This window comes from Thermobia domestica, chromosome 9 (genome assembly GCF_964235325.1).
Source record: "Thermobia domestica chromosome 9, izTheDome1.hap1.1, whole genome shotgun sequence".
Taxonomy (NCBI): Eukaryota; Metazoa; Arthropoda; class Insecta; order Zygentoma; family Lepismatidae; genus Thermobia; species Thermobia domestica.
The window spans coordinates 57,021,733-57,030,450 of record NC_137462.1 but is presented as its reverse complement, the minus strand read 5'-3'; positions in this window follow the sequence as shown (position 1 = coordinate 57,030,450).

Sequence of the window (8,718 nt, the reverse complement as noted above, 5' to 3'; positions counted from 1 at the left end):
TTAGGAATGAAGCAATAACATTGTAATCAACACATATAAAAAAAAATGGAACTTCCAACACAGTGATGAATCATTTCTTGTAACGGTAATACCCGTTACAATGCCGATTTACTTTTGGCACACCAATCGAAATAATTGTTGAAAAACTATAATTCTTTCATTAATTTCCTTCCTATTGCCTCCTAAATGTTTTACTCTGATCGACATGAAAATATCTCACTTGGCAGTGGTAAAAGTGAGAGGAACGCGGGAGGATTCCGTTATCCCACTACCAAAAGATATCTGTGCGTCCCACCACTTCGTAAAAAAAAAAAAAAAAAAAAAATTGCAATGGGCGAGATGCGCACGGGGGACGGCGTGACATCATCCGTTTCCCTACCTTTTCAGATCCACTCCACTTTTACCCCTGCTGGGCATAGATAAAATTCAAGGGTCTCATAAGAATTAAGCGATGAAAAATCACAATTCTTTTAAGATTTGCGTATAAATACGGCGTCCGAATGTATGACATAAAAACTACAGTGTAAACAACACAAGCCAACATTTGCTTAGGTGCCACTGACAAGTAAAAAGCACGAATGCTATCCTACATTTAGGGTAGAGTGGAGTTGATGGTCCCGCGTGATAGAGCGAGAGTACGTTCTAAAGGATCAAGTGCGACGATGAGTATACTTGTAATTGAGGATAGTGCAAACAAGTGAGCTTGATAATAATATAGTTTCAATAGCACTTGTTATGGTTTCATATTAATAGCGCTCCACTTCTAAACATAAAATACAGCTTCTGTGTACAGTGCAGAAATACACCGCCGGTGGAAAATATCATTTTTCATATGCATTCACTTATTTTATCCGCCGTAAAGCACTAGCAATGATTTACACTAGTAAACCTAAAATATAACTGTATTACTTAATGTATTTAATTCTATCGCCTGCAGAAATTTGTTCTTTATAAACATATCTTTTCAAGCAAAATATTGAATTTTAACTGTAAATCTTGCAAAAAGTAGTGTGTCAAAAGTAAACCAGCACCCCTGTTACTAACATCTCTTACCTCCTTGATCAAATTAAATTGCAAAGTGAGAAGGGGCAGAAATATCGGAGATGGTCGTGCAGTTAACTTAACTGAGTTAAGTTTCAATAATATACCCAGTAGGTAAGTTAACCGTTCATTTTAAGTTCAAGTATTATTGTATTTCTCGAATTTATTGATTAGAATTTCTGGAATATTTACGAACACGACAGAACGGCGTATACTAATTGGTTTTATGAGCTCCTTCGTGGCTAAGCGGTTAACGTACGCGCTTGGTGTGGGAGACTCGGGTTCGATTCCGGGCGGAAACTCATGTGGTTCGGATTCCACGTTAATCAGTAGGTTCACGTTTCATATAGCCTTAAAGGGATGCTAAACTCAAAATCAACTTAACTAACTGGTTTTATTACTTCAAATATCTCTATCGTGCTAAATGGGTCGTACCTGACGATTCTTAAGGTGGATCACTACCCGGAAGTCAGTATAAGCATTAGTTCATTACCTTAACCAACGCGTAAAGAAATGGCACATATTATAAGTATTACACTATAAAATAGAGTTATGCGTCAGCTACAATATGAGATACTATTTTCTGTGCTTATGTATTCTGTTAGCTAAAAAAGTAACATATAAGAGGAAAACTTGATCAGTTTTAAGATGAGTACGCAAGATGCGCTTGCTGTTAGATTTTGCTACTCCTGTGCTCAGTTTTATGAAATTTTTACTTACAAGAATAAATTATTTTACATGTAGTTATCTCATTACGGAATATGGATATTATATTACCGTTTTTCGTGTTATATTTTACATTTTATCAAAATATTATTTTGTGTTTACGGAAATAAGTTTTAGCGGCTGAATATCATGCTTACGCAGGACGCCATAATGCTTCGTTGCCAAACTTACATGTGTACTATTGCAGTCATAGTAGTAGGGCAATTCCTTGTTAGCGTTTGAAGTCCAGAGGCGAAACCTGTGAATTGTGACGAAACTATTATAGTTAATAAAAGGGGAAAATGGGGAAAGGGAAGGAATCATATATATATATATATATATATATATATATATATATATATATATATATATATATATATATATATATATATAAAGAATCCAACTCTAAGTAAAAGATCGAAGAGCCAAAGGAAGCAAAGAGAAAGGGAGAATAAATTGCAGAAACAGCTAAGCACTTTACAATTTTTAACTGTTTGTTTCCACGTAATACAAAGATAATAATACAAAGATAGTTTATTTTGACGGTCATTTTGAACGTTAAATATGTAGCCTAGTATGTGTTCTTTCTTTTTTCTTCTTTTCTTTCCTTTCTTTTTTTCTTTCCTTATTTTTGCTGAAACTTAATTTGCTTAGGTAAAATATTATATCTTCTTGAGAATAATCTATATATGTTTTTGAGCTTTCATACATACACGAATAGTTGCTTGAACCCGTTAGTGGAAAATAGTAATTAATTCCACTTACTAGGGAAGGTCGTGGGGTGTTACTCTGACTTCATATTGATACTATGCTCAGTCGACTTCTTTTTACATATGAAACAATTAGGCAACCGGAGAAATCCTCGATCGCAAGCTTGTTCGAATTATGGGCGTTAAAATTTCAAAATTGAACTGATTTTTAAAAAAGTTTGAAGAAACCATTTTTTGATATACACGCTTCATTTTTGGTACTGGGGTGTTTTCTTGGGTACTCGACGGAATGGTGAGGTCAAAACGTACGCATTTTGCAAGATAAGGGAACTTATTGGGGAAGGGTTGAAGGGTAATGACGTCTTACAACTTGCAAATTGCATCCTATTTGGCACACCGGATAAATAGGCTAATAAAATTTATTTGAAACCAACTGTATTGTCATTCAAATGTCACTTTCTGTGGGGTCATCTAAACATTAAACAATGACATTTGTCTCCGAAACGCTTTGCCGCGGGACTAACTTCAACGCGACTCCCAACCCAGCTGGCCTCTGTGCATTGTGGAAAAAATGAAATATTTCAGTTTAACATCCGATGATTATACCCTTTAGGGTAAGGAAGACGATGATTAAGGCAAGTGAATGATGATGGAAGAATTGATGGAATGAGAAGAAGGGAGGAAACTAGAGTACCCCGAGTAAACCCATGGACATGATTGTATCCATTGTGGAAGACGGTGTTTCAATATTTCATCGCTAGCCATTTTTTAAAATTTTCAACGGATTTCAATGACGATTGTTTGAAAGTATTGGCCAAACTTCAGACAATATTTTACGGTATTTCGCGAGAAATGTGACCAAAAAACAAACAATCGGCTACAGATGATGTATGCAAACGGCGGTTTTCTCGAGAATAAAAATCACCTGGTTCACAACTTTGAGCACACATTCCCGCTAACCATTTTTTATTTCTTTAATTTTTCGGTATATTTTCTCGTTGAATATCTTAAAATATTTCCTGGAGTTTGACCAATATTTCCTCATAATCGACATTCCAATTGCTCGAAAACTAAGCACATGGCTAGCAATGATGTATTAGAACACCGTATTCTGCGATGCATAAGCATAGGCCGACAGGATTCGAAGTACCGCGGCAGGACAAGCCTGTCTGGCGCTGCTCGAGCTGTTTGGACCTAGCTACAGAAGGGGGAGAACACAGTAGTCAGTCCAAAATTGCAGAAGAGGGTAGAAGTTAGGGGGGCCGATCCAACCATAGACCTATTATAGTTCATCACCATATTATTGTTCATTTGCAAGCTTATCGTGAAAATTTTAGGGGAGCAGTAAAAATTTAGGGGGAGCCCGGCCCTCTAGACACCCTGGGATACGGGCCTAGGAAGAACACAACAATATAGATCATCACAAGTTTAATTATGAATATCACGTCGTTCTTCATTGAATTTTGCACGCCTGGCAAAGCGTTTCCAAGACAAACGTGATTGTTCAATTTGAAGGTGGCCACACAGGAAAGTGATATTTGAATAACAATATAGTCGAATAGGGGTATCAAATACATATTATTAGCCTATTGGCCCCAGGGGTAAAAGTGAAGGAGAATACGGGGACTTCGTACCCCCACCTCGAAATAAATTAAGGCGTCTCCCCAGTTCCGAAAAAACTATAATGGGTATAGATAGGCAGGGGAACGGCGTGGCGTCATGCCGCTACCTACCATCCCCCCACCTTTTCAGATCCACTTTTACCACTGGTTGGCCCAGTATGCCAAATGGGAGGCAGTTTGCATGGTGTAAGACGCCATTGCCCTTCACATCATTCCAAATAATTGCCCTTATCTTGCAAAATGCATACGTTTTGATCTTACTACTGTGTTGGGTATCCAGGAGAACTTCCTGATATCAAAACTGAAGCGTCTATCTCAAGAAATGGTACTTCAAACTTTCTACACACGGTTGCGATCGAGGATTTCTCCGGTTGCCTAATTGTTTCATATGTAAAAAGGCGTCGACTGAGCATAATATCGAAACGAAGTCAGAGTAATATCCCGCAACCTTTTCTCTAGTTAGTATTTAAAAATTCATAAAACCGTAAAGCTTGAGTTTTTTTTTCTATAATGAAAAGAAACTCTTCAGACCCTATAGCTTCACTTGAGAAACGCAACCACTCATGTAGAAATGTAAATCCTTTTTCTACTCCGGAGCTGCAGTGACTCCGTGGTTGAGCATTGACATCTTGTATGCGGGGTCACTGGTTCGATTCCAGCTTAGCCAGGTGAGCTTTTTGGTGGACACACACCATGTGTGTGTGTGTGGATTTTCTCAGAGTTTCTCGTTGTGCTCCTACTTTCTCATTCTACCATTTAATTCATTCTTATCATCACCGTCTCGTTTAACCTATATGGCATAACCGAGAGACATGAATGTTTTTTTTCTGTAACGTCCTATCATTGTGCTTCGAAGGAAAGATAGAAGGTGATGATGACAACGAATGAAAAGGTTGAATGAAAGAAAGGAGGGATCCGGAGGAAACTCCACTTATGGTTTGTCCACCACAAAGCTCACTCGGCGCGAACTGGGATCCAGCCAAAAATCTGACCCACCAGAAGTGAGTGATCTATGTCTAGCTCTTATTGATCCAATATTCTGACGAATATTGTCCGTGAATTCCTTGTTATAAGTGATTCGTTTACCGCTTGCAGTTTCAACACAAGAATAAGGAGCGGAGATGGAACTCATGCTTGGGACGCTGAATCTATATCAACAAATAATTTCTTGTTATCGCTTACGTTTTGCTCTATGTAAATTGAAAGTGTGATAAGGGGCAATGCAGAGGGACTGGATGAAGTAGCTACAATCATTGGCATAAGTCACCGTTCAATCTGTAACATTATCCACGCTGTGCTCAGATTTCGGAATGTGTGCACCAGGTGATAGACAAACTGAAGCAGCGATGTGTTGATGTGCCACGAGATTTTGCCAGGTCGTAAACGAGAAGGTAGTGACTTTCAGAAGATATTCGTTACTGGATATGAAACATAGGTGCACTATTACATTCTGGAAGTAAGAAAGCGAGCATGCAATGTCAGTATACATTATCGGACACAACCATCTATAGGGAAGTTAGTAGTTTCTTCTGGGACCAAAAGGGTGACATTTTGGAGTGTTACAGCATAGGAAACGCATAGTCAATAATATCTTTATTCCGATCTCCAAAAAGGTCCTAAACTTACTATACGAAGTAACACGGACTTCTGAAAACAAATTTCCTCTATAACATCACAATACTCGGCCTCATATTACTGCCTGTGCAATGGCTGCGATCATTGAAAATCTTCATTTCATCCTCCTTTCGTACCGAATCTCGCCCCAGTGGTGAAATGCACTAAAGATAAAGAAATTGCAATCTGATGAAGAGGTGCAGCGAATGGTGTATGACTGATTGTGTATCCAATCAAAAAAAAAAAAAAAAAATCTTTAGAGGCATTGGAACACTTTGTAAGTAATGGGAAACTTATATTGAGCGTAGAGTGGATTGTGTAGAAAAATGAAATTCATTTGTTCCATACTCACTCAATATTTCCCTTTTTTTAAGTTTTAAAGGTTTTTTGACACCTCGTAACACTAGAAAATTGTTGTTTCTGTTAGTACCGGATATGGAAGTGGAGATACAATTTTAACAACCGGTTCCAAGAACCTGAGAAATTTTAATAACCGGTTCGTGTGAATAGGTGAATGACACCATTGAGTAAAGCAATAGACCCGTATGCTCTGTCAACGATCAGGCCATGAGCGTCCGCAGCGGAGTCAAGGGGACAATATTTTTACCCTGCATTTTCGAAACGCTTTTACCCAGAAACACACATGAAGGAACATTATATTTGGTTACACCTACTAGAATATTTAATATAGACCTATTTAATGTAGTCCACAAAGATATGCAGTATGCCTCAATAATAACTGTTTTGCATCATTCGTTATGCGCATCAATGTGTGTCGGGCTTTTGCCCCTTCCCCGACCTTGGAAAAATCCTGCAGGTGTTTTTGGATAAAAGTGTTCTTATTCGGAACTGTTATTATCTTCAGGTATGCATAGTATCAAGTATGAACCAGTACTAAAACATAGCGTGAAATTGTTTTGAATATATGTCACTATAAACAAGAATTACCAAATTCATACTTGAGCTTATTATTGTTGAAGATCATGTGATATCACTGGCGTAGGGAAGGGGGACCCAGAGGGGCCACCCCTCAAAGAGGTCCGACAATGTACTTTGGTACTTTGATGTTTGTAATATTTTATATATTTTTATGGTTGTAATTACTCTACATGTACCTATAACAGCACTTGCCCCCCCCCCAAACATGCATCCTGGCTACGCCACTGTATGATATATGAAGTACAGCAATCAAGGTGCAAAAGCAAGTACTTGCAAAACACTTGGAGAAATGAAGTAGGTTAAATATAGTAGTAGATTTTAATAAAATTAGCTGTAAATAGCTTAGTAGATAGATCACCTCTGGCGCACGAGATCGCTGGTTCGATCCCATTTTTCGCCAGGAAGACTTTCTGTAGGACCATAGTGTGCGTGGGTTTTCTCGGTGTTTTCCCACTTCCTTCAGCCCACCATTTCGATAATCATCATCACTGCTCCTTTTAGATTTGGATTATAATCTTGGAATATTAAACTAGAAAATTTCAAATAGCGCCTTTGGCACTCTAACACCCGTGCGCGGTGGCTCAGTGGTAGAGCGTTCACCTCTGGTGCTAGGGGTCCCGGGTTCGATCCCAGCCCCCGCCAAGTGAACTTTGTGGTGGACAAACACCGTGTGCGTGGGTTTTCTCGGGGTTCTCCCGTTTCCTCCCACTTTCTTCATTCCACCATTTCATTCATTACTCATCATCACCGTCTCCTTTAGCCTAACCGGCATAACCGTGGGACGTAAAACTCAAAGATTTCATTTCATTTTTTCTAACACCCGTGCTAATCGCGTAGTTTACTCGCTGTGGAAACTTATGCAGAGTCATTCTGACGCGTGATTACTAAAGAGTTCGACTAACGTATGTTTCCTGCAGTAGTCAGGCCTTTAGTATGACTCTAATCATACGTCAAAACAACTCTGTATAAAGCCCTATCTCAGATTCCTCATTCCACCTGGATTATGGAACAAATCTGTCTATGTAAGTAAGAAACCTAGTAAAAGTTGGTGATAGTTTTCATTTAACGAAGCCATGTTTGGTCCAGAAAACGCTGGAATTTTAGCCATAATGATTATCATCCCGGTAGCCACTCCAAAATTGTAGGGGGGCCCGGCTGAAGTTAGAAGGAGCTCGATCCAATAATATTATAGTTCATCACCATATTATAGTTCATTTGCAAGCCTACCGTGAAAATTTTAGGGAGGCAGCCAAAATTTAGGGGGTCCCGGCCCACCTAGACCGCCATGGATACGGGCCTGATGATTATGCCATCTAAAGTAAAGTTACACTAAGACATTCAACTTACAAAACATATGCACTGGGGAACACAACTTACAAAATACCTGCACGGGAATACAACTGACAAAATACCACGCTTGAAGGAACTAAGTCTGTTTTGTTGAAAAGATCGGATTTGTGTAATGGTTTTGTATTTGTATACTTATTATTAATTTGAACCTTTGTGACATCTAGTTATAGATAAACGTATAGCTATCTTTGTAATTTGTAGAGAAAATTTTACCATAAAAGTAGATTTCGTTACCCCTAAATGCAGTTTGAGTCGAATTTTGGCCAGAAAACGCTGGAATGTTAGCTATGATATTGACGCCCCTAAAATAAAGCTGCTCCAAGGATCGCAACTTCGCCTATAAAATAACATTTTTGAATCTACTAAGAATCTGTTTTGTCCTATCTATCTAGGTAATGATTTTGTATTTGTACACGTATCCTTAATCTGTACCGTAGAGACATCTAATTATAAATAAATGTATAACGTTTAACTGCCGTTTTGTACGAAACTATTACCATAGAAACGATATAATTTTCCCCTAAATGCAAATTGAGTTGCCCGTTTACCAGAAAAAAGAAATGGAATTTTAGCCATGATATATTAAATCTCTAAACTAGAGATAATTAAGTTTTACACTAAGGATTACAGCTACACTTATAAAACACCATTTTTGAGCGTACTGCGAGTCTGTTTTGTCCAAGAGATGAAATTTATGTAATGATTTTGTATTAGTATAGTCATTCTTAAGGGTCTTC